This window comes from Bubalus kerabau, chromosome 1 (assembly GCF_029407905.1).
Source record: "Bubalus kerabau isolate K-KA32 ecotype Philippines breed swamp buffalo chromosome 1, PCC_UOA_SB_1v2, whole genome shotgun sequence".
In the NCBI taxonomy this organism is placed as follows: domain Eukaryota; kingdom Metazoa; phylum Chordata; class Mammalia; order Artiodactyla; family Bovidae; genus Bubalus; species Bubalus kerabau.
Genome location: NC_073624.1, coordinates 107,031,171 through 107,059,023, shown reverse-complemented (window position 1 = coordinate 107,059,023; position 27,853 = coordinate 107,031,171). Strand labels below are relative to the sequence as shown.

The 27,853-nt window shown below is 38.9% G+C and overlaps 1 long non-coding RNA gene across 1 annotated transcript in view; it reads left to right on the top strand.

Annotated features, from left to right (window-relative positions):
• LOC129655691 (uncharacterized) overlaps positions 1-27,853 on the top strand; it is an 81,568-nt gene that overhangs the window by 47,107 nt on the left and 6,608 nt on the right. Inside the window, exon 3 of the long non-coding RNA XR_008716085.1 lies at positions 22,243-22,342. This is a non-coding gene — a long non-coding RNA (uncharacterized LOC129655691). The remainder of the gene's footprint in view (positions 1-22,242; positions 22,343-27,853) is intronic.

The following is a 27,853-nucleotide window of genomic DNA, read 5'->3' as shown; positions in this document are numbered from 1 at the left end:
CTTGTGGTAAAAAAAAATAATAGAAATAGTAATAATAAAAGAAATTAGAAGGATAAATTGGTTAATGTGTCAAAAATATTCTCCTACTACACATAATGGTATACCTTAGAAACGTGCGTCTGTTCTCAGTCATTCAGTTGTGTCCGACTCTTTGCAGCCCATGGATTGTAGCCCCTCCAGTCTCTTCTGCCCATGGGATTTTCCAGGCAAGAATATTGGAGCGGGTTGCCATTTCTTACTCCAGGGGATCTTCCCGACCCAGGGATGGAACCCATGTCTCTTGTGTCTTCTGCATTATAGGAGGATTCTTTACCACTGGGCCACCTGAGAAGCCCCAAACCTTAGAAAATGAAATAGCAAAACAAGATTAAACAAACAAACAAACAAAAAAATCCCTAAGTATCAATAATTCAGTGGATCAACTGATGCTATTAATATTAGCTCACTAATTGTTGACTTTCTTGGATAGTATTTAGTTATTTTCTATTTTAAAATATAGTTCTTCCATAAACCTCAATATATTTTAAATGCAAAGGAGAAAAATGAAAAGAATTTTAAGCAATATTCAAAATGAAGGAAGAAATCTTTACTATTTCACATATTTAAATAATAAAGTAGTGACTTAATTTTTTTTAAATTGTCTAAAAATTTTTTGTCATTCAATTTTTGGCAGATTTGATGGGTTATAAACAGGGTGTATGTCACAATATTAACACCATGAATGGATGTTTATGTACATAACAATCAAAGGATAATTGCTTTCATGTTGGAGTGAGGTCCTGGGGCTCCTAATGTGCCAAACATTACCTTTATAGTTGCTGGATTGAGAAAAGTCCAAGAATTCCAGAGAAGTGGAACCTGAACCAGGGTAGCTGAGGCAGTGGGAAGTAAATTTGCTCGGCTTGGCAATGCAGGTGTTTATTCAGCTATTTATTTACAGCCCAGACAGTTGGCTGACCATCAACTTTGGGTATCAACCTGTGACAATATGAATTTTATTCTCAGGCTCAGATATTAGCACTATCACATGGCCTCACAATTCTAAATCAGAAATACCAGGCTCAGAGAACTCTGCTCAGTGTTATGTGGCAGCCTGAATGGGAGGGGAGTTTGGGGTGAATTGGTGGTTTAGTCACTAAGCCATGTCTGACTCTTTGTGACTCCACAGATTGTAGCCGACCAGGCTCCTCTGTTTATGGGATTTTGCAGGCAAGAATACTGGAGTGGGTTGCCATTTCCTCCTCCAGGGGGTCCTCCCAACCTAGGGATTGAATCCGTGTCTCCTGCATTTCATGTGGTCTCCTAAATTACAAGTGCATTTTTTAGGGACTGAGACACCAGGAAATCCTGGCGGGGGGAGTGGATACATGTATATGTCTGGCTGAGTCCCTTTGATGTTCACCTGAAACTATCACAACGTTGTTAATCTGTTATACTCCAATATTAAATAATAGGTTTCTAAAAAGTAGTAAAATAAATATCAGGCTCCAACCCCCCAGCTCTTGGGATGGGCAGGAAGTTCACTTCACTCTCTGTATATGTGGCAGGTAAGGGAAGTGCTTGCACTATCCCTTCATTTCTTCTGTTTAGCCTACTTAAGGGGTTTCCCAGGTGACTCAAGTGATAAAGAATCCACCTACCAGTGCAGGAGACCCAGGTTCAATCCCAGGTTGGGAAGATCCCCTAGAAAAAGAAATGGCAACCCAGGCCAGAATTCTTGCCTGGGAAGTCCCATGGAGAGAGGAGACTGGCAGGCTACAGTCTGAAGGGTCACCAAGAGTCAGACACAGCTGAGCACACAGGCACACATGCATTCTCTTCTCTCCCCGACTCCCCCAGTCTACTCTCTCTAGAATCTATATGACTTTTGAGGGTGGGAGGTAGCTAATTCTATTTGGAGAGGCTGCCATGTTGCGAAGCATGGTGTTGAAATGTTTTGGATTCCTCTACTGTTTCCCTCTTGTGGATTTTAGCTCACAGAGTAGGGCCACTTCCATCCTGTACCTCGAAGCCCAGCCTCTCCTTCTGCCTTCTGGGAGCATTCAGCTTTACTCTTCCAGCAGTGGACCCATAACAAAAGATTATTACTCACTGGGGTAAGGATTTGGAGTTAGCTAGTGCTTGGAGTGTTCAGACTTCTGAGGGACTCGATACTAATAGATATGGGGAAAGGAGACTCTTTAAGTTTGTGAAAAGAAAAAAACAACATATGAGAAAATACATATATATATTTTTTATAATTCCCCCAACTACCCAATAACATCCTAGTAACTAAGCTCTTAACCTTCAAGATCAAGGATTGTGTTTTATTTATGTGTGTTGTCGCTTGGAGTTTTGCCTCACATAGGTGACATTCAGCAAATATTTATTGAATTGGTTACTAAACAGAAAAATAATCTTAGCCTAAAACTCCTAAATATTTTATTTCCTGGCAATTGTGGGCATTTAATCAGCTGCTAATTTTTAAAAGCAGTCATTAAAGTTGTTTTCAAAGGTTTGTTTGATAAAAGAGAGCTAGTAATTCTAAAACATTAGCATTATAATAAACAGCATTATTGAAGGTCTTTTTTACCCAAACTTTGAACTGAGTTTAAATGACTCACATATTTCTAAAAAGAATCTCTTAAGTAGGCACTATGATTACTGTCAGAACCCTTCTGGTATTATCAGATAACTGTTAATGAATAATAAGTAACTAGCATATGATTACCCAATTTACATTTAATCCCCTTCATTGTCCTTGTTATTTTCCTTAAACAGCAAGGAAACTGAAATTTAAAAGACAAGTAATTATTTGATTAACTCAAACATTAAAGGCTCCACTATTTATTACTCTTAAACATGTTTTCATTTATTTATTATTGTGTGTTGGTAAAAGAAAGTTTTTAGTCTGCAAAGCACTTTCAGTTCAGTTCAGTTCAGTTCAGTCGCTCAGTGGTGTCCAACTCTTTGCAACCCATGAATCGCAGCACGCCAGGCCTCCCTGTCTATCACCATCTCCCGGAGTTCACTCAAACTCACATCCATTGAGTCGGTGATGCCATCCAGCCATCTCATCCTCTGTCGTCCCCTTCTCCTCCTGCCCCCAATCCCTCCCAGCATCAGAGTTTTTTCCAATGAGTCAACTCTTCACATGAGGTGGCCAAAGTATTGGAGTTTCAGCTTTAGCATCATTCCTTCCAAAGAACACCCAGGACTGATCTCCTTTAGAATGGACTGGTTGGATCTCCTTGCAGTCCAAGGGACTCTCAAGAGTCTTCTCCAACACCACAGTTCAAAAGCATCAATTCTTTGGCACTCAGCTTTCTTCACCGTCCAACTCTTACATCCATACGTGACCACTGGAAAAACCATAGCCTTGACTAGACGGACCTTTGTTGGTAAAGCAATGTCTCTGCTTTTGAATATGCTATCTAGGTTGATCATAACTTTCCTTCCAAGGAGTAAGCGTCTTTTAATTTCATGGCTGCAGTCACCATCTGCAGTGATTTTTGGAGCCCCCAAAAATAAAGTCTGACACTGTTTCCAGTGTTTCCCCATCTATTTCCATGAAGTGATGGGACCAGATGCAAAACACTTTATTATCTTTGTAATATCCATCCCTCTTCTACCTCTGATAGCTTAAGTTGGCTTATGGAATTTATAATCAGACTTAAATAAAAGGAATAGTGTAAGGGATTTTACAAGTATAGACATGGATTTTGAGTTTTCTTAATGGAGAGTAAAGGAGAGCGATTGAGGGAAATGCTGGGAGTTGGAAAGTTTCCTGGGAATGCCCTAGGATTTGCAAAGTGACAGCAAACTGAGCCTAGAAAATGCAAATCAGTTACCCAGAGAAAGTTGAGGAAGAGCCTTGCATATATTAAATCAGCACTGTCCCAAAGAGAAAGATTTCAAACCAACTAAAAACAATTAAATATTTTAATAGTTGCAATAAAAGAAGTAAAAAGAAGCAACAGAATTGTATTTTTATATCTAGCTCTGTATGTTCCAAATACTATCATTTCTCTATATAATCAATATAAAATTATTAATGAAATATTTTACTTTTTTATACTAAGTCTTTGAATCTGGCATTTATCTTTCACTTACAGGCCATCTCAAATCAAACATTAAGTTTTTATTAATGTTCAATATTTAGATGTCATAAAATGTACAGTCAAAAAGTATATTCATATGCCTATGTTGTTCCAATAGTTTTCCAATAACTGAAGTATTCATTTTCATTAAAGTAAACATTTTGGTTTTCAGTAGTAACAGCTGTGTTTCAAATGTTGAATAGCCACTTGTGACTAATGGTTCCCATACCAGTTAGTGCAGCTCTAGACTGAGAAATTTGAAGTGACAAAGGCAGCCTTAGAAAGAAACATTATGAAATACCAGGCAGATAGAGAAAGGAGCAGGGTGTGTAATATTTACAAGCCAGGTAATCAGATACTGAATAATCCAGTGTTGACTCTAAGATGCTCTTGTTCAATATTGCCCTTTCCAGTTATAATGATATTTTTATCAAGAACAGAGTATAATTTGAAGAAAGTCTTCAAATCATTTAAAAATGCTAGTGCAAGAGCACAAGGAAATCTTGGGTATCATCTAGTCCAGTTCATTTTATAATAGTGAAACATGTCCAAAAATTATTATCCATTTATCCGAGTCTCAGTCAGTTAAGGCCAAGGCAAAGCTAGAATCTAGACCCAGGTTATGTTGGGTTTTTCTTCTATATCAAGCAAGACTTTAGTATGATATTAATATTGATGGATAATCTGCTAATACAATTTTATTCCATTTACCTTATATATAAACCAGTTTTTAAACAGCTGAGCTATTCTTAATATGAAGAGTTGATGGCACTTTAATTATACCATATCAACTCTACTGGTGTAAAAGGGTAGATCTTACATTAAGTGTTTTTAACAAAAGATAAAAGTAACAAAGAGAGCAGGGGGATCCTTTTAGAGGTGGTGGACATGTTTTTTGTTTAGATAACAGGGATGGTTTCAAGAGTGTATACAGAAAAATCACTCTACTGGATAAAAGACAAAAATTAAATGGAAAACTGAATATATTAATAAGTTCCTTTAGTAACAATGAGAAAAATACAGTTTGGAAAGAAAACTTGAGTTTTGAACCTAACAAACCAAGCATCATGTATATCATATGTAAGAGAATTCAATTTAAAATGATGCATTTAATAAACCTGTGAATCCATTGTCATCTCCTGAACCAAGGTAAGGAAAAAAGGTACTTTGCCTGGTCTTTGTGGATGGAATTCATATGTGACACCTTGTAATTACTCACCAATTACTTCCATACTTTGTGCATAATAGAATAAAATGTTGCAGCTATTTCTTGTCTTTAGAGAATAATCATTGGTGCCAACTGAACATGTTCACGCAATTCAATTATTACTCATCAGTGAATATGCCATATGCTATCTACTTTATCTCTACATATAAATGAATAGAGGCTATGTAAGTTTAGAATTATAGATAGATTATTCAACAGTTACATCTATTGAGTGCTTATGGTTGTATAGATCCAGCTATTAGAAGTAAAACCATAGAAATAGTCACTAGTTTTTAGGAATTAATCCTCTACTTAGCTCTCTTACCCAAAAGGTTAGTATTCAGTTCAGTTCAGTCACTCAGTCGTGTCCGACTCTTTGCAACCCCGTGAACTGCAGCATGCCACGCCTCCAGGTCCATCACCAACACCCGGAGTTCACTCAGACTCATGTCCATCGAGTCAATTATGCTGTCCAGCCATCTCATCCTCTGTCATCCCCTTCTCCTCCTGGCCCCAATCCCTCCAAGCATCAGAGTCTTTTCCAATGAGTCAACTCGTCGCATGAGGTGGCCAAAGTACTGGAGTTTCAGCTTTAGCATCATTCCTTCCAAAGAAATCCCAGGGCTGATCTCCTTCAGAATGGACTGGTTGGATCTCCTTGCAGTCCAAGGGACTCTCAAGAGTCTTCTCCAACACCACAGTTCAAAAGCATCAATTCTTCATTGCTCAACTTTGTTCACAGTCCAACTCTCACCCATACATGACCACTGGAAAAACCATAGCCTTGACTAGACGGACCTTTGTTGGTAAAGTAGTTTCTGCTTTTGAATATGTTATCTAGGTTGGTTATAACTTTTCTTCCAAGGAGTAAGCATCTTTTAATTTCATGGCTGCAGTCACCATCTGCAGTGATTTTGGAGCCCAAAAAGATAAAGTCTGACACTGTTTCCACTGTTTCCCCATCTATTTCCCTTGAAGTGATGGGACCAGATGCCACAATCTTCGTTTTCTGACTGTTGAGCTTTAAGCCAACTTTTTCCCACTCCTCTTTCACTTTCATCAAGAGGCTTTTTAGTTCCTCTTCACTTTCTGCCATAAGGGTGGTGTCATCTGCATATCTGAGGTTATTGATATTTCTCCCGGCAATCTTGATTCCAGCTTGTGCTTCTCCCAGCCCAGTGTTTCTTATGATGTACTCTGCATATAAGTTAAATAAGCAGGGTGACAATATACAGCCTTGATGTACTCCTTTTCCTATTTGGAACCAGTCTGTTGTTCCATGTCCAGTTCTAACTCTTGCTTCCTGACCTATGGACTGAGGTTCGTGATATTGTACAGGAGACAGGGATCAAGACCATCCCCATGGAAAAGAAATGCAGAAAAGCAAAATGGCTGTCTGAGGAGGCCTTACAAATAGCTGTGAAAATAAGAGAAGCGAAAAGCAAAGGAGAAAAGGAAAGATAAAAGAATCTGAATGCAGAGTTCCAAAGAATAGCAAGAAGAGATAAGAAAGCCTTCCTCAGTGATCAATGCAAAGAAATAGAGGAAAACAACAGAATGGGAAAGACTAGAGATCTCTTCAAGAAAATTAGAGATACCAAGGGAATGTTTCATGCAAAGATGGGCTCTATAAAGGACAGAAATGGTATGGACCTAACAGAAGCAGAAGACATTAAGAAGAGGTGGCAGGAAAACACAGAAAAACTGTACAAAAGAGATTGTCATGACCAAGATAATCACGATGGTGTGATCACTCACCCAGAGCCAGACATCCTGGAATGTGAAGTCAAGTGGGTCTTAGCATCACTATGAACAAAGCTAGTGGAGGTGATGGCATTCCAGTTGAGCTATTTCAAATCCTGGAAGATGATGCTGTGAAAGTGCTACACTCAATATGCCAGCAAATTTGGAAAAGTCAGCAGTGGCCACAGGACTGGAAAAGGTCAGTTTTCATTCCAATCCCAAAGAAAGGCAATGCCAAAGAATGCTCAAACTACCACACAGTTGCACTCACCTCTGCTGCTGCTGCTGCTGCTGCTACTGCTGCTACTGCTAAGTCTCTTCAGTCATGTCCAACTCTGTGCGACCCCATAGACAGCAGCCCACCAGGCTCCCCTGTCCCTGGGATTCTCCAGGCAAGAATACTGGACTGGGTTGCCATTTCCTTCTACAATGCATGAAGTGAAAAGTCAAAGTGAAGTAGCTCAGTCGTGTCTGACTCTTAGCGACCTCATGGACTGCAGCCTATCAGGCTCCTCCGTCCATGGGATTTTCCAGGCAAGAGTACTGGAGTGGGGTGCCATTGCCTTCTCCGCCTCACACGCTAGTAAAGTAATGCTCAAAATTCTCCAAGCCAGGCTTCAGCAATACATGAACCATGAACTTCCTGATGTTCAAGCTGGATTTAGAAAAGGCAGAGGAACCAGAGATGAACTTGCCAACATCTGCTGGATCATGGAAAAAGCAAGAGAGTTCCAGAAAAACATCTATTTCTGCTTTATTGACTATGCCAAAGCCTTTGACTGTGTGGATCACAATAAACTGTGGAAAATTCTGAAAGGTTTGTGTAAGAAGAGGTAAAGTTTTTTTATTCAGAGCAAGAGGCAACTACCATCACTGGTGTTTTGACAGAGACTCGAAGGCAGAGAGAGGAGTGGGAAAGTTTTGTAGAAAAGAGAAGGCTCCAGGTGTGCCTTGACTGGAATAGTCTTTGGCAGGGGAAGCTACAGATGGGGTACCTAGAGACTGGGTATACTATGTGATTGGTTGAAAGTGAAAGTCGCTCAGTCATGTCTGACTCTTTGTGACCCCATAGACTATAGAGTCCATGGAATTCTCCAGGCCAGGATATTGGAGTGGGCAGCCTTTCTCTTCTCCAGGGGATCTTCCCAACCTAGGGCTTGAACCGAGGTTTCCCACATTGCAGGCGTGTTCTTTACCAGATAAGCCACCAGGGAAGCCCATGTGATTGGTTAGGGGTGCATATTTGGCTCTCTCTGGTTGGTCTTAAATTGGAAGTGGAGATACAAATTAAGGAAGCTGTTAGTTATTAATCAAGTCCTGGCCATTTTAGGCCAATTGATACAGGAGTTTAGCTTCTTAGTTGGTCTGACTTCCCAGAAATCCAACTTATAGATGGCAGGTTGGCTGATTACTGTAGAGAATGGATTGGTTTCCTGGGCTTTTTGCTGCAGATTGTGGGATAGAATTGTATTTTTGTATAGTTTGGCTATTGTCCATGTGTATATTCAGTCTTTCAACCTCTAAATAATAATGGCTCAGTGTGACACTTAACATCAATCAACTGAGAGACAATTTTCTAAATTAATGACATTCCTTTTCTTCTTACAGTAATTAAATGTGTATTTATCTTGCTTTTGTTTTGTTATTCTGTTGCTCTGAGGCTGTATGAACCACTCAATTTGTATACCTGCTTGAACATCATTTTCTAAAATTAGCAATCATAATCAGACACTTCTTTGAGTTTTTTGGTTATTTAAGACCAAGAAAAGAATTTGAAAGTAGGATAAACCATGTAAATAGAAGTGCAGACAAAATGCTTGGTCAAGAAATTAAGTGTAATTTTACAAATTTAGTTTATTTTCTTTTTTGTCACAAAAAAAGGAAGCACTGTGATAAAATTTTCTTTCATTTAAAGAATTTAATTATTTCAATAATATAAGCCCTCAGGACTGAAAAATTATGTGAAATGTTTGAAATTCAAGCACAACATAATGCTTCACTGTGGGTAGCCATTCCCCTCTCCAGGGGGATCTTCCTGCCCCAGGGATCAAACTTGGGCCTCTTGCATTGCAGGCAGGTTGTTTGCCATCTGAGTCACCAGGGAATGATTATGCAGAGAGGAGATAACCTAGAAAATGAAGCATATACAACAATTCAGCCAGTTGAACAGACATTTTGTTTATTGCTGGACTATTTTAATTGCAAACTTTAGGCTTCTAAAACTAGAGATTTTACTTATTTATTTACTTAGCTTTTTCGTTACAAAAATATTTGAAGTTAATGACATCTAAGTATCACACACTAGGCAACTTAAAACAACAGAAATTTACTTTCCCACAGTTCTGAAAGCTAAGCATCTGAAATCACAGTGTCCATCCTGTTCCCTCTGACTGATCTAGAGAATATTTCCTGGCCTCTTCTAGCTTCTGATGGCGGCCAGCAGTCCTTGGCATTTCTTTGTATCACCATAATTTCAATCTTCTCCTTTGTCTTTATAGGACGCTTTTCCCTGTGTCTCTATATGTCTCCATGTCCACATTCTCTCTTCTTAAAAGGACACCAGTCATTGAATTAAGGCCTGTCCTAAACCATATAAATTAATCTTGATAACATCTTCAAAAACCCTATTTTCAAATAAGGTCATATTCACAGATACAGGAAGTTAAGACTTCAACATACCTTTTTTGGAGCACACAATTCAATAATATTGCCCAAAGTCTTAACATGCTTCTTATTAGATTTCCTAAATAGTTTTATCTTTTTAGCTTAAAGCTCACATCATGATCAACTTTCTGGTAGTTAGAAAATTTTCAGCCTTAGAGGAGCCCTCAGAAACATAGGTAGGTAAATAAATAGATGTTGTTGTTGTTCCGTCTCTCAGTTGTGTCTGACTCTTTGCAGCCCCATGGATGACAGCATGCCAGGCTTCCCTGTCCTTCACCATCTCCTGGATACACAGATAGATGGATAGATAGGTACCTGTACCATTCTACATTATACTTACTAAATGACAGACACTGTTTAAGTACATTTATGTGTGTGTATGTATATATATATATTTCATTATATATATATATTTCATTTAATTTTCACAAAGTCTTTATCTGTTTATTACTATTACTACTCCATCTTCTTATAGGAGGTAACTGAGTATTATGAACTAAACGAAATCAATCTGATTGTTCAAAATCATTATACTGTTTTAGGTAGTTATAGTTAGATATTGGATAATCAACTTTGCTGCAGGTGGCATGAATTATAATGAACTCAAGTCTCCAAGTGAATTTGCCTCACATTTAACAGCAAGAAAGTACAAAAATAACCATACCACCTGTTCTGTATACTTGATGAAATTCCAGCTCTCTATTATTTTAAGTACTCTGACAGCACATATCATGAAAGGTTCATTCCAGGCAAAAGCAACGTTATTAAAGGCAGAGTAGCAGAAGTCAGCTAACCTAATTGAAGTCAAATGAAAAAATACTCCAGTAAGTAGTTAACCTAATACCATCAGAATTCTTCTGAACCTAGACATTATCCTGACAAAAACAAAAGTCAACACACACAAGAACAAGACAGGGACTTAAATTTGCCCAAGGTATGCAAAAATCATTTAATAGAGATAAGATTTTTAAACTACCAAGCTATAGTACCTATTGCAGAAATAAAAATACAGTGAATATGGAAAAATAATTTTCAAAAATAGCTTTATTTGTAATAGTCACTATCTAGGGAAAAAACACAAAATGCCTATCGAAAGGTAAATAAACAGCATGTGGTAAACATACATATGCATACAATGGAACTCTCTTATAGGTAAAAAAGAAACAAACTTTGATATAACCAAAATATGGATGAATGTCAAGTTCATTATGTTTGGTGAAAAAAGCAATACAAGACTGCATACTGTATTATCCATTTACATAAATTTGCAGGAGTTACAAAGTAATCTATAATGTCAAAAAGCAGATCAATGATTGCCTGTCATGGTCACAGAATGGGACCAAGGTGAAACGAGAGATGAAATTGCCAAGGGGCATGCAGGTACTTTTGTGGGCGGCAAGCAGTTTTGCTATTCTGACTATGATGATGGTTTTAAATATATAGACATAAGTACATGTGTTGAAGCTCATCAAACGATACTCTTTAATAAGTCATTTTACTATATGTAAATAAAACCTCAGTGAGTTCTTAAGAAATGTAATTATTGTGAGTGTTGTCTCAAAACCTGAGAAGAAAGGATCCCCAAGGGAGCAGAGGAAGAAGATGAAATCCTGCAACTTTATTTCAGATTGAACTCAAGATGCACCTGAAGAGGCATCATCCTTCCCCCACCAACCTGGATCTTATTCCTATGAGTTAAGAAATTGCCTTCTTTTGCCTCAGCCATTTGGGAAAGGTATTCTATTACTTGTAATAGAGAGAATCCTATCTGCAACAGAAATATTGTCTGCCACTCAGTTCTAGCAAAGATGAATAAAAATGTTTATGCTAAATCTAATTTAAAATTTAATTATTTTCAGGGATTGGGCTTCCCTGATTGCTCAGTGGTAAAGAATCCACATGCCAATGCAGGAGATGTGGGTTCAATCTGTGGGATAGGAAAATCCCCTGGAGAAGGAAATGGCCATCTACTCCAGTATTCTTGCCTGGGAAATCTCATGGACATAGGAGTCTGGCGGACTACAATCCATGGGGTCACAAAAAAATTGGACTGATTTACCAAGTAAACATGGCCTTTCTTTGGGATTGGAATGAAAACTGACCTTTTCCAGTCCTGTGGCCACTGCTGAGTTTTCCAAATTTGCTGGCATATTAAGTGCAGCACTTTCACAGCATCATCTTTTAGGATTTGGAATAGCTCAACTGGAATGCCATCACCTCCACTAGCTTTGTTCATAGTGATGCTTCCTAAGGCCCACTTGACTTCACATTCCAGGATGTCTGGCTCTAGGCCAGTGATCACACCATCATGATTATCTGGGTCATGAAGATCTTTTTTGTACAGTTCTTCTGTGTATTCTTGCCATCTCTTCTTAATATCTTCTGCTTCTGTTAGGTCCATACCATTTCTGTCCTTTATCAAGCTCATCTTTGCATGAAATTTTTCTTTGGTATCTCTGATTTTCTTGAAGAGATCCCTAGTCTTTCCCATTCTGTTGTTTTCCTCTATTTCTTTGCACTGATCGCAGAAGAAGGCTTTCTTATCTCTTCTTGCTATTCTTTGGAACTCTGCATTCAGATGTTTATATCTTTCCTTTTCTCCTTTACTTTTCACTTCTCTTCTTTTCACAGCTATTTGTAAGGTCTCCCCAGACAGCCATTTTGCTTTTTTGCATTTCTTTTCTATGGGAATGGTCTTGATCTCTGTCTCCTGTACAATGTCATGAACCTCATTCCATAGTTCATCAGGCACTCTATCTATCAGATCTAGGCCCTTAAATCTATTTCTCACTTCCACTGTATAACCACAAGGGATTTGATTTAGGTCATACCTGAATGGTCTAGTGGTTTTGCCTACTTTCTTCAATTTAAGTCTGAATTTGGCAATAAGGAGTTCATGGTCTGAGCCACAGTCAGCTCCTCGTCTTGTTTTTGCTGACTGTATAGAGCTTCTCCATCTTTGGCTGCAAAGAATGTAATCAATCTGATTTCAGTGTTGACCATCTGGTGATGTCCATGTATAGAGTCTTCTCTTGTGTTGTTGGAAGAGGGTGTTTGTTATGACCAGTGCATTTTCTTGACAAAACTCTATTAGTCTTTGCCCTGCTTCATTCTGTATTCCAAGACCAAATTTGCCTGTTACTCCAGGTGTTTCTTGACTTCCTACTTTTGCATTCCAGTCCCCTATAATGAAAAGGACATCTTTTTTGGGTGTTAGATCTAAAAGGTCTTGTGGGTCTTCATAGAACCGTTCAACTTCAGCTTCTTCAGCGTTACTGGTTGGGGCATAGACTTGGATTACTGTGATATTGAATGCTTTGCCTTGGAAACGAACAGAGATCCAATCCCAAAGAAAGGCCATGCCAAAGAATACTCAAACTACCGCACAATTGCACGCATCTCACACGCTCCTAAAGTAATGCTCAAAATTCTCCAAGCCAGGCTTCAGCAATATGTGAACCGTGAACTTCCTGATGTTCAAGCTGGTTTTAGAAAAGGCAGAGGAACCAGAGATCAAATTGCCAACATCCGCTGGATCATGGAAAAAGCAAGAGAGTTCCAGAAAAACATCTATTTCTGCTTTATTGACTATGCCAAAGCCTTTGACTGTGTGGATCACAATAAACTGTGGAAAATTCTGAAAGAGACGGGAATACCAGACCACCTGATCTGCCTCTTGAGAAATTTATATGCATGTCAGGAAGCAAGAGTTAGAACTGGACATGGAACAACAGACTGTTTCCAAATAGGAAAAGGAGTTCATCAAGGCTGTATATTGTTACCCTGTTTATTTAGCTTATATGCAGAGTACATCATGAGAAATGCTGGACTGGAAGAAACACAAGCTGGAATCAAGATTTCCGGGAGAAATATCGATAACCTCAGATATGCAGATGACACCACCCTTATGGCAGAAAGTGAAGAGGAACTAAAAAGCCTCTTGATGAAAGTGAAAGTGGAGAGTGAAAAAGTTGGCTTGAAGCTCAACATTCAGAAAACGAAGATCATGGCATCTGGTCCCACCACTGCATGGGAAATAGATGGGGAAACAGTGGAAACAGTGTCAGACTTTATTTTTCTGGGCTCCAAAATCACTACAGATGGTGACTGCAGCCATGAAATTAAAAGAGGCTTACTCCTTGGAAGGAAAGTTATGACCAACCTAGATAGCATATTCAAAAGCAGAGACATTACTTTGCCAACAAAGGTTCACCTAGCCAAGGCTATGGTTTTTCCTGTGGTCATGTATGGATGTGAGAGTTGGACTGTGAATAAGGCTGAGCGCCAAAGAATTGATGCTTTTGAACTGTGGTGTTGGAGAAGACTCTTAAGAGTCCCTTGGACTGCAAGGAGATCCAACCAGTCCATTCTGAAGGAGATCAACCCTGGGATTTCTTTGGAGGGAATGATGCTGAAGCTGAAACTGCAGTACTTTGGCCACCTCATGCGACGAGTTGACTCATTGGAAAAGACTGATGCTGGGAGGGATTGGGGGCAAGAGGAGAAGGGGACGACAGAGGATGAGATGGATGGATGGCATTACTGACTCAATGGACGTGGGTCTGAGTGAACTCTGGGAGTTGGTGATGGACAGGGAGGCCTGGCATGCTGTGATTCATGGGGTCACAAAGAGTCGAACACGACTGAGCGACTGATCTAATCTGATCTGACCAAGTAAACAATATCAACAAAGTTTCAATGATTAATGTGTCATGTACCTGCTTATCATTTACTAATTGTAAACATTTAGCCCAAGTAGATAGTTCTGTCAAAGGTTTAGATTATCTTTGGGGATTTGTTTATTCTTCATTAGGTTCCAACCAATGTTCACTACTGGATTTTGAGATGAGTCCCATGATGTGAATCTCCTTTTGCCTAGAAAAAGAGGACTTTTTCTAAGAAGGTTTAGATATTAATACACTGGGTCTCAGTATAAAGTAATTCCTACATGACAGCAGTTGGCAGTTTTACCTTGAGAAAATAAAAGATTCTCCTCAAGGCCCAAATGCCACTTCTTCTGTGAAGCTTTTATCTTTTCAACCTTCCCTTCCTACTCTCAAGAGAATGCAATTCCCCTTAATAGTGATATTTATTTTCCTTACTTCTCCTCAGACTCTGTATTTTTCCCTAAAGCCTTAGTTATTTAGCAAGGCAGAAACTGAAGAGGAACAAAAGAGCTTCTTGATGACGGTGAAAGAGGAGAGTGAAAAAGTTAGCTTAAAACTCAACATTCAAAAAGTGATGCCAAAAATGGCATCCAGTCCCATCACTTCATGGCAAATAGAAGAGAAAAAGGTGAAAGAAGTGATAGAATTTATTTTCTTGGGCTCCAAATTCACTGCAGAGGGTGACTGCAGCCATGAAATTTAAAGACGATTACTCCTTGGAAGGAAAGCTATGACAGACCTAACAGTGTATTAAAAAGCAAAAACATCACTTTGCTGACAAAGATCTGTCTAGTCAAAGCTATGGTTTTTCTGGTAGTCATGTATGGATGTGAGAGTTGAATCATAAAGAAGGCTGACCATAAAGAAGGTAGTCATGTACAGATATGAGAGTTGGATCATAAAGAAGAACCATAAAAAAGCCAAAGAACTGATGCTTTTGAATTGTGGTGCTGGAGAAGACTGTTGAGAATCCCTTGGACTGCACAGAGGTCAAACAAGTCAACCCTAAGGTAAATCAACACTGAATATTCATTGGAAGTACTGATGCTGAAACTGAAGCTCCGATACTTTGGCCACCTGATGCGAAGAGCTGACTCATTGGAAAAGACTCTGATGCTGGGAAAGATTGAGGGCAAAACAAGAAGAGGATGGCAAAGGATGAGGTGGTTAGTTAGATAGCATCACCATCTCAACTGGACATGAGTTTGAGCAAACTCTGGGAGACAGTGAAGGACAGGGAAGCCTGGCTTGCTGCAGTCCACGGGGTTGCAAAGAGTTGGACATGACTTAGTGACTGAACACACAAGGATTGATTTATTTTTTAATTTCTTTTTATTTGGAGGGTAATTGCTTCACAATGTTGTGTTGATTTCTGCTGAACAAAAACATGAATCAGCCATAAGTATGCATGGGTCTCCTCCCTGTTGAGCTTCCCTCCCACACCCCCTGTCCCACCTCTCAAGGTAATCACAGAGCAGTGGCTGAAATCCCTGTGTTATACAATTTCTCACTAACAATCTGTTTTACACATGGTAATGTATATATGCCAATATTACCCTCTCAATTCTTCCCACCCTCTCCTTCCCCTGCTGTGTCCACAAGTCCATTCTCAATGTGTGCCTGTCCTGAAAATAGGTTCATCAGTACCATTTTTTCTAGATTCTATATGTATTCTTTGATATACGATATTTGTTTTTCTCCGACTTCCTTCACTCTGTATAATAGGTGTAGGTTCATCCACCTAGTTCAGCTGACTCAAAATTGTTCATTTTTTTTATGGCTGTGTAATATTCATTGTATACGTGTACCATGACTTCTTTATCCGTTCATCTGTTGATAGACATTTAGGTTGCTTCCATGTCTTGGCTATTGTAAACAGTGCTATAACCAACATTGGGGTGCATGTACCTTTTTGAATTTTTCACAGGGTGAATGCCCAGTAGTGAGATCGCTGGGTTAAATGTACACTGAAGATAATATTATTTTCTAGGGCTCCTATAACAAAATACCACAGACTGATGACTCAAACAACAGAAATGTATTTTTTCACAGATCTGGGAGCTAGAATTCCGAGATGGAAATGTCGGGATGTTTGGTTTCTTCCAAGGCCTCTCTCCTTGGTGCGTGGCTGGACAGCTTCTCGCTGTTTTCTTGTACAGTCATCCTTCTCTCTGGTTCTGTTCTAATCTCTACTTAGAAACACTCCAGGCATATTACACTAGGGCCCATCCCAAGAACCCCATCTTGGCTTAATTACCTCCTTAAATGCCTTATCTCCAAATACAGTCATATTCTGAGGTCTTGGAGCTTCAACATATGAATTTTCGAAGGAGATAGTTCAGTCTATAACAGAGATAATAATCCATGTTTTCTGCTCCTGATTCTTCTCTTATAAACTGAAAGCTCTGAGAGAATGAACTTCAAATAAATAAATATTTTGAACTTATAATGAAACCTGGTAGGCATATTTGCTTTGGAATTAAATAATCAAGTTATTAAAAATAATCATGTCAGGTTGAAGTGCCTGAACAAATGTATCTTATAAACCACACTCCATTATACATGTCAAAGTCATTTGATTGAACTAAATTATAAATGCTTACGTTTATATTTTCCCACATAATAAATTATCAACCTGATCAAATAAAGTATCCCAACAGAGAATGTCCTCATCTGGTATACCTCCTCACTCAAGTACTTAACCAAATATATACATATTCCTCAGGGTTTCCCTGGTAGCTCAGATGGTAAAGAATGTGCCTGCAGCGTAAGAGAACTGTGTTTGATCCCTGGGTCGGGAAGATCCCCTGGAGAAGGGAATGGCAAAGCACTCCAGTATTCTTGCCTAGGGAATCCCATGGACAGACCATGGGGTCTCAAAGAGACGGACATGACTGAGCGACTAACACTTTCACTTTCATACATAGTCCCCAGTGTTTGTGTGTTTGCTTTGTTCTCCTTCATGTGCAATCACGACATTATGCCATCTGATATTCCTCTTAGCTTTATGACCTTCCCCTTTGCAATATGCAATAGGAACCTCCTTTGAACTTACCTTTTAGGGTTTTCTTTGCTGAGTTCCCCAGTTGCCCTCTGATTCCCACTCTTCTCCAAGAGGGAGAACATGTCTTTGTCTCCTACTTATATAGGAGGATAATCAGTGAAAGATTCCTTACTAGGCCATTGCCATTTCTGCCATTGAGAAAATTTAGTAACTGCTGGAGTACGATGACACAAAACTATGTGGACATTCAGTCTTCCTGAAACTGTGCACCGGATATGCTCTGACTCATATCACGCTCAGATCTGTCAGCCTATCATTTTTCTGACTGACCTATGTCAAACTGTACTGAGGCTGGAGTTCTCAGAGGTATTCACAGGACAATCTCAGCATGTGTCTCAAGACTAAGAATGTTTTCTAAAGTATCTCAATGCTGTAGCAAAAAGCATGGATAGAAGATAAAAGATTAGGAATGATAAAATAACCCCCATAAAATATTTTTTTTCTGGGATCAAGATTGCAAGACTAAGCTGTTATTTTTTCTTTGCCACTCACTGTCTGAACAAGTTTTATGCCTCAGTTTCCTCAAATAAGGTATTAACATTCCTGAAAGTGTGTGTCATACATAACTAATGATGGTAATGACCTTGAATATATGAATGCTTATTATAAATCCTGTGTGCATTCCACACACTACTGAAAATAATAATTACATTCTCTGTTAAGGTTCCTACCATACAGAATCTCCAAAACAATTATAGTTTTTAGAGCCAGAATCTGTGGGAGGCAATTTCAGTGTAAAGAAAGATAAGTAAATTAAGCCAGGAGTCAGGGGCTGAAATGTGTACTTTTTTAACTGTTAGTTTCTTTATCTCTGAAATTTGTTTACCATATCTATCTTTGTCTAGTTCCCCAAATTTTAATAAAATAATTTTAAGCAGGTTGGAGCATTTTTGTAGTTTATATTTTATGTAACAATACGTATAATAACTCACTAGACAGAAAGATTCATCTATGTAAAGGATTCTTTGGCCATATTCTCTGCTTTTTTCCCTTCTTCCTCAGGTTTTTCAGGCAACAGGAAGAGCAGATCAATAAGACCTTGAAGAAAATATCTTCAGGATATTTAGTTCATTTACTTCTAGAAGCCTGAACCCATTTTATATACTGTTTATGTACTCTTTTATGTATGTACAGTGAAAACACTGTTTCCAGATTTTAGTTTTCTTATTGTGATCTTTTTGAAATATAACAAATACTTTTCATATTCACAAAAGATATTAAAATTGAAAGATATAATATTCTAAGTGTCCAAAATCATACTTGGTTAATTAACATGCTGTTAATACCATATAACTTAAAAGGTGACACAGTTGAATTGAATTGCAGTGTGCAAACTATTTCACTGATTTGTATAAGCTGAAGTCAAGATATAAAGCCAGTCTTTGGTAGGAACTGTAACATTAAGTTTGACTATCTATACAGATTCAATTGTATTTATAGAAGATTAATGTGATTGCTTTGCAAGAAGTCTTAAACCCTACTGGGAAAAGTATGATTTTTTCTAAGAGAGTAAATTTTTTTCTTTGTACACCTGGTTTCAATTTTTGTATAAATCTAGAAAGTAGAGGAGTTAAGAAATCACACTTTAAGGGAAATGCAGTAATTTGTTAGGGCTGCCTGGCAATTTCGGTGGTTTATTCAATCTCTCACCTTTCTATACTCTTTCATACCCTTTTCTCCTTAAACCTGAAATACTTCTTGCCACTTATTCTGTGCTGGTGATATCAGTTCCTTTTCCATTTGAAACATGGAGAAGTCAGAAGAGAACTATTTTATGCTCCAGCATCTGCTAGCCTGCATCCATCTGCTTCCGTAGGTTCTCTAGTTCCCCATAACCCACAGACCAAGGAAGAACCAATGCTCTTATCTAAAGCCGGCCTCTCTCTTCATGGCAAGCTTCTTACCCCATGAAGGGCACTGCTCTAGTACTGTCTCCCTCTATCTCTTCCACAATCAATCTTATTAGGTTGGCCCAAAAGTTCATTCGGATTTTTCCATAACATCTTACTGAAAAACCAGGGCAAACTTTTTGTCCAACCCCAAACATCCCTCTAATAAATCATTCCTATTGAAATAAAAACATGCCATATTATATCCACCTGAAAAAATAACTTGTTTTCATAAAAACTCAAGTCATTCTACCTTTCTCTTCTGTTCCTTTTCCTTATCCCTTTAACAGTGAAACTCCTCATCAGGGTTTCCTCCCCTCTTCTCTCCCCTACTATTCTTTTTATTCTTCCTCGGACTCACTATAATCAGGTCCTCATTGCCATCACTCCTTTGTAAGAGCTCTTTACACCATTTGGTCTATTTTATTAATTATTCAACAAAACTTGTGAGCACTTGCTATGTGCCACATCTCTTCAAAGTACTGAGTGGAGAACCTCAGAATGATATTTTTATTTCCTTCTGCTCTAGAAGTAAAGTTTTATACTCTCTAAGGGTAGCATAGCTGGATAAATCTTGGTACACTTTCAGGAAAATTACACAGTTGGGCAAATCCTGTGCATCTCAATTTCCTGTTTGTCAGAGGAGATGGGATGTACAGCCACCCTAAAACAGACCCAGGGCATCTGGAGCAGTGAGTACATTCTTCTGTGCACTGGTGACTTCGGCTTGGCCCAGACAGTCACACTCTAAGTCTGGGTTCCACACGCAATGTCTCTAAATTATACAGACTCAAACATGCAGAGAATCTCAATGCACATATTCCTTTTACTCACCTTTATCTTCATGACTGTCCCAGCCTCTAAGACAGCATACTTAGATACTAGATGGCTTCTAGACATCTAGTGTTCTCTGGATGTGACTATTTTTTTTTTTCCACTTCTGCTTTCAAGTGCCTTGACTGTATAGACTCCAGAAGATTCCCTGATGATTTTGGCTTCCCTTTTAATATTTTATTACTTTTCTTGAAAACCCTCATCAAAAACCTCTTGGTGGCTAGTGTAGAGAAAGGAAGCAATTTGGTAATTGTCTCTGGGTACTGGGATGCTGCTTTAGGAAGATATCACTTACTTTGTCAAAGACTGAGTTTATCAAGGCATTTATAAAGTGGAAGATAGAGGGCCACGTTTTTTCTTTCTGTTTTTCAAATGGGTAGCTTTTGGGACTTCTCTGGCGGTCCAGTGGCTAAGACTCCAGGCTCCCAGGGCAGAAGGTCTGTGCTCATCTTGGCAAGGGAACTAGATCCTGACAACCAAAGACCCTGTGCAACCAAATAAATAAATATTTTTTAAAAAGGATAGGATATCTTTCTCTCAGCTATATTTTAAAAAATGGAAATCACCCATCAATCCTTTGGTAACAAGTAATTTGAGTAATAAATTTCAAATAATGTTGTCAATAATAAACTGAAGTGATTACTTTTATATTCCTAACCTCAAGTAACATGTACCCTGCAGTTCCACTGACAGAAGCGTGATCTAAAATGTTCCAAGTTCCTAAGAAAGGCATCCTCTTGTATTTGATGAATGGTATATCTGAAGAGCATCCTCCTTTTAAAGATTACCAATTTAAACCATTTATTAATTTTACTGGTTGTCTCTAGTTATTAACAAAGAACAGAAGTAGAAGCTGCTTTGTGGAAATAGCAATGGACCTAACAATAGGATGTTACATGAAGCAATCAGGAAGAACTGCTTGGATTAAAATTATGAACACACAAAAATAACAAAACTAAACTTACAGAGTTCCTTCTATTGTATAACTCCAGAGCCTTATAGCAATAATAACAACACATTTTCCAATGAGGTACAGATCTCTAGGCTGGACACCTGTAAGTCTTATGGTCAGTGTTTTTCAATCCTGGTCCTTTTAACATTCCTCAAATGAAAATAAGTGAAGCATTTGATATAAAGCCACCTTTAGGATTCTTTAAAACAGGTTTTCTCCTCTGTAGTGTAGTAACAGATTTGCATCTTTCTAACATACCTCTAACAGTTTATGCTGGCAAAAATGCAATTTCAAGCAGCAGATGGTTACTTGCGTATCATAGATAAGAAGGGGAAAAAGTGAGTGATACACCAACTGGGATTGTAACTCTGGGAAAGCTTGCATATTTCAGCAAAGCCTACAGAGATTGAATGTTTATGAGCAATAAAGAAAGGAAAAGTGAACAGGAGGCACAAACTTTAATAGAAAAAAAAGGAAAGGTTAACGGGGCAGGTGGTATGGGCCCGTTACTCCTCCTTGAGCAGAAAGCAAGTGCCTTTGATAATGCTGTTGCGGCATAATTTGTACACCATCAGAAGAATGCAGCATGGACACAAAGTTCTGTAATGAGGAAGATAGGGACTCATCATGCCCTCACCACTGAGACTATCTTAATGCTGTATGACTCCTCTGCACATACAGTCAAGCTCCTACTTGTAGTCTCCTTTTCCTTTCTTATCTGTTGATCCTGTTTTTTTTTTTTCTCATCTCATCATTAATCTATATCAATAATACAAACTTGTTAATAAATTTATCACCTCTGTAGTGTGTGGTGAATGCTCTAATTTGCACACAGCTTTAACAGAACATTCTGATATATTGTTACCAAACCCAGGTCCAGTTGCTTGCTGCTCAAAAACCCAGGCTAGTGGAAAGAAAAGTTTGCTTTATTTTGGATGCTGGCAATGGTGGGGGTTTGGGGAGGGGGCAGATGCCTGTCCAAAAGCCGACTCCCACCCCCCCAAAACCCCATCAACAATCAGGGTGTAAGAACTTTTATAGATAGAGATAGGATTGTACATGCAGAAATAGCACAGTCAGCTCTGACAGTCACCCTGAAATCGGTCATTGGTGGTCTGACCAGTATCATGTTGTTTGTTTTAGGTACAGTTAATCTTCAGGTCCCTGGAGTGCTGCTGTACATGAGGTCCTGAAGAGTCAGAAATGACTGAGCAACTGATCCATGACAATCGTCAGTTCAAGAGTAGGTTTATTTTCATTTCTCTAAGGTCAGTTTTTGGGATTGTGGCAGCTTATGTGATAGCTGCAGTCTGGTGATCATGTAGTTAACTTCTTTTATCTGGTGGGAGTTCAGGCTTCCTAGGTGGCACTTGTAAAGAACCCACCTGCCAATGCAGGAAACGTAAGAGATGCATGTTCAATCCCTGGATCAGAAAGATCCCCTGGTATAGGGCATGGCAACCCACTCCAGTATTCTTGCGTGGAGAATCCCATAGACAGAGGAGCCAGGTGGGCTACAGTACATAGGGTCACAAAGAGTCAGATACGACTGAAGTGGCTTAGTGCAAGTGTGCCCAAGACAGCTCACAGCATATGGCTCAGAGTATCATCTATAGCCCTTGAGGAGCAACTACAGGTCCTTGACTTTGCATAATGACTAAATTGTTACTATTTGGTCTCCTTTGACTGTTGTCTTTTGTGATTGCATGTTCTCAGTTCTCTGATTAAACTTATTCTTTGGCTAAAGCTTTTCTACAAACAAAAAGCAGGCAGAGGACATGGGGGCAAGGACCATTTCAATAGGAATGAGATTTGGAACACATAACATACTGACTGTAGAATTCATTGGGTTTCAGAGCAATCCAGAAAAAATTTCTATAGCTCATTTGATACCTGAGGCCCATTTTGTTATTTATCTGTGTATTTCCTCATTTGCAAAAGGGGATACTTCCAGTACCTACCACATAGGTTTGCTATGAGGATTTAATGAGTAAACATAAAGCACTAGAAGAGCAAGCACTCTGTTGGTTACTCAATGATATTTTTAGTGTTATCATGTTAATATGATTTACAGCCTGTGGATAACACTGCTGCGGAGTTACTGCAGACTTTTCTCTAAGAATTCCAATTATCCTCCAGTGCAGCAGATGATTTGCCAAATAATTAGAGCTAACCTTTAGTGTCTCTCATGTATGAGGCACTATTTTGAGTGCTTTCTATGTGTTAACACAGATAATGGTCACAATCAGCTCAGTTCAGTCGCTCAGCCATGTCTGACTGTTTGTGATCCCATGGACTGCAGCAGTTCAGGCTTCCCTGTTCATCACCAACTACCGGAGCCTACTCAAACTCATGTCCATCGCATTGGTGATGCCATCCAACCAACTCATCCTCTGTCCTCCCCTTCTCCTCCCGCCTTCAATATTTCCCAGCATCAGGGGCTTTTTCAACGAGTCAGTTCTTCACATCAGGCAGCCAAAGTATAAGAGTTTCAGCTTCAGCATCAGTCCTTCCAATGAACACCCAGGATTAATCTCCTTTAGGATGGACTGATTGCATCTCCTTGCTGTCCAAGGGACTTTCAGGAGTCTTCTCCAACACCATAGTTCAAAAGAATAAATTCTCTGGGGCTCAGCTTTCTTTATAGTCCAACTCTCACATCCATACATGACCACTGGAAAAACCACAGCTTTGACTAGATGGACTTTTGTTGCAAAGTAATGTCTCTGCTTTTTAATATGCTGTCTAGGTTGGTCATAGCTTTTCTTCCAAGGAGTAAGTGTATTTTAATTTCATGGCTGCAATCACCATTTGCAGTGATTTTGGAAGCCCAAAAAATAAAGTCTCTCACTGTTTCCATTATTTCTCCATCTATTTGCCATGAAGTGGTGGGACCAGATGCCATGATCTTAGTTTTCTGAATGCTGAGTTTTAAGCCAACTTTTTCATTCTCCTCTTTCACTTTCATCAAGAGGCTCTTTAGTTCTTCTTCGCTTTCTGCCATAAGGGTGGGTGGTGTCATCTGCATATCTAAGGTTATTGATATTTCTCCTGGCAATCTTGATTTCAGCAATAGTGCTATGATAAAGATACTAATACCACCCCTATTTTCTATATAAGGAAATGAAGGCACAGAGAAGTAAAACCTTATTGTCCTGAGGCAACATGGTCAAAAACTGGCAGAGTTCAGCTTCAGACTCAGACTGTCCATCTCCCAGGCCCACATCCTTGACCACTTTCCTCATGCCTATCTATGTTTATTCTCATGTTATCCTACCTCTATGTCTCATGCGTTCAGCCTCTAACTCAGCTGAGATTCTCACCTGTTTTTTTTTTATTATTGACTTATTTTTTACTGAATCATAATTGCTTTATAGAATTTTGCTGTTTTCTATCAAACCTCAACATGAATCAGCCATAGGTATTCATATATCCTTTCCCTTTTGAAACTCCTTCCCATCTCCCTCCCCATCCCACCCCTCTAGGTTGATACAGAGCCCCTGTTTGAGTTTCCTGAGCCATACAGCAAATTCAAGTTGGCTGTCTATTTTACATATGGTAATATAAGTTTCCATGTTACTCTTTCCATACATCTCTCCCTCTCCTCCCCTCTCCCCATGTCCATAAGTCTATTCTTTATGTCTGTTTCTCCATTTTTGCCCTGTAAATAAATTCTTCAGTATCTCACCTGTTTTTTTACTTGATGATTTCCCATCTTTTGCCCAGCAATCGGTAATTCTCCCTTCCTTTGAAGTATTTTCATGCTCTTCTATATCATTGATTTTTCAGTTGCTTTCCAAACATCAGTTTTCCATTTTCTTAAAATAAGTAAACACAACTCTTAGATTAATATCATTGTGTCTAGGAATATTCAAATTTATCCCTTTTAGTCCATATTGAGCAGCACAAAACAAGTAACTATATTCTATGTGTTCTTTCCTCATCTAATCCCAACATTCCCCTGAAACTGCCCTTTTAAAGTTTATTTTGACCCAGGCAAATCTAAAGATTTCCTTTGGCTCACCCCTTATTGGAAGCAGGAAAGGGCCTTTGGAAATAGAGCCCACAGAGGTAGTTATTCCAGGCAATGTATGACTTAGGGCAACAGAGAAAATAGTATAAAAGTCTTCCTTAAAAAAAAAAAAAAAATCAGTGTTCAGGCTTCCCTGGTAACTCAGAGATAAAGAATCTGCCTACCAGTTCAAGATACACAAGTTCAATCCCTGATCCAGGAGGATCCCACATTCCACAGAGCAACAAAACCCGTGTGCCACAACTACTGAGAACATATTCAAGATCCCGGGAGCTGCAACTACTGAAGCCCAAGTACCCTAGAACCTGTGCTCTGCAATGAGAGAAGCCACAGCAATGAAAAGCCCTCACACCACAACTAGAGACTCATCCCCACTTGCAGCAGATAGAGAAAAGCCCATGTAGCAATGAAGACCCAGCACAGACAAAATTAAATAAAAATATTTTTGAAAAGAAATTCAGTGTTCTTTTTTTACTTGTATTTACTAGCTCTTCAGGAGCTACTGTTGATTACTTAGTATTTAAATTGCTCATTCTTACCAATATCTATATGTTTGGGGATTTTTTGTTGTTGTTGCTCATTCTTTTGACTTTCCTTTAAGTTAATTGTTCTGTTATCCTAAACTAACAACCTCACAAAAACTTCTTGCAAAATAATTAGATAATTAGCATAATAATGTCTGTGACTTTCTATTTCTTAAAGCGATTGACATTTAAGAAATAGTAGAACAGCTTGTCATTAAACTGCAATAATTACCTATGGACTTTGCAGATAATTGTTAATTTAAAAACAGTCATGGTTTGATACTGAGTATTGTTTAAAAAGAAATGTCAGCACATGCTTAAACTACTTATCATTTGAATCTCAATAAAATTCCCACGGTTCCAAAAGAAGATTTAAATATATGTCTGTCTGTCTACCTGCTTAACATCTGTTTATCCATCCCTGACATAACTTGAGAGCTGAAACTCTGAGTTTTTAATCTGTCTACCTGCTTAACATCTGTTTATCCATATTTAACATAACTTGAGAGCTGAAACTCTTCCTGAGTTTTTAATTCCAGAGGTTTGTTCATTCAGGAATTGTAATAATCATATTTTAATGATGCTTATAGATTTTTCTCTCAAAAAAGAAATTCTGGTTTTGTGTGCTTTTCTCACTAAAAAGAAGGAAAAAGAAACATCAGTATCTATGAAAGGGCATTTAAAAAAAATTTTTTTACAGTATGTTGGTTTCTACCATCAAACAACGTGAAACGGCATTTTATTATTGAGCTGGCATTCATGCAATGTCATTTCCTGACAGGGTTTTAAGTTCACCTTTTTAAGGATATCTTTGTATCTCTCACAACACTAGCACAGTGTCTAACATAGGTTAAGTTCTCAATAACTGTTGAATGAATGCATAAATTTATGGTGGGTTGAAAAGGTATATGGGAGTATTTTCAGTCTGTGTTGTTTCTCATCCGCATGTTTCATTTAAGAATAATGTGGTGTTCCAGGAGAATCTTGTAAGTTGAAATGAAAATAGGAGGGAAAGCATAGTACACAATATCCCCTCTTTCCACTGAATTCTATTCCAGCAGTCGGGGCGTTTAGCAGTGTTAGGTAGTTAGAATAGGAAAAAGGAGTCCATAAAACAGTGGCTAAAAGACAGAGAAGGGAAAAGCTGGCTAAAAGACAAAGAAGGGAAAAGCTGGCGAAAATAGAACAAAGGAAGGTCCGAGAACTGGAGTAAGAACCTTAGGGAAAACAAACAGCCCTCCTGGCTGTCCAATTTACATAGGTAGGCTCAGGGGGAGGAGAAGAAACATATGAAAAGAAGAGCCGAAATTGAGCTGCGGGCTTCTCTTCTCTTTATGTCTTTTGGGTGGCCAGCCCTCGCACCTCAAGGATGTACTAGCCTTTGCTTGTCAAATAAAACTGAGCTGTAACATGGAGCTGTAACACTGGTCCATCCGTTGCTTCAAATTTTTGCTGTAGCAAGACAGAACTGAGGAAATTGTAAACTCCCCCGACATATATTGTGCCATCTCCTGGATTTAACTTGGCTGAAACAACCTTGGCTCAGCTCCCGCGAGGCAGAGGCTGAGCACAGCAGAAGCTCAAGTTGGTGAAAGCTCCCACAGTGGATGCTGAACGTGAAGAAAACCCAGCACAGTGGAAGTGACAAGAAGCCCAGTGTGCTGGAAACCAGGACAGCGAAAACAAACTTGACAGAAAGCTCACACGACTCAGTCTCAGATTCCAGGAGGCTCTGGTTGGGGTAGCAAGTAATCACTCCTATGGTTGGAAGGACATATGGCTAACAAAATCTTAATTCCTTTACAATGTCTCATTTCTTGTTTCCTTGAACCTGCTGTGAACAGGCAAGCAGCAGAGGGTGCCCCAGGGTGTCCCGAAGGCTCTACTATCTGCAGTGCCCTAGTAGCTGTAGCCCAAGCAGGTGGGGGTCCTTCTGTCCTTAATATTCTTTGTGCCAAGGATCAGACCAATGAAAACTCTGAGCACAGGTCAGGTATTTAGCAGATTTTCCAGCAGGTTATGAAAGGGATTCCTTGTCACGTTTTTCCCACTGCTGTTTCCTCCCATCCTTCAGCTCCTCTCTCCATCTATGCCACTGCTTACAAAGTATTGGGCAGGTCATTATCTTTTCATTTCTAAAAGTTGTGCTTGAAACCATTTACCTAAGATCGGGACTCAAACCCACATGGCAGGGACC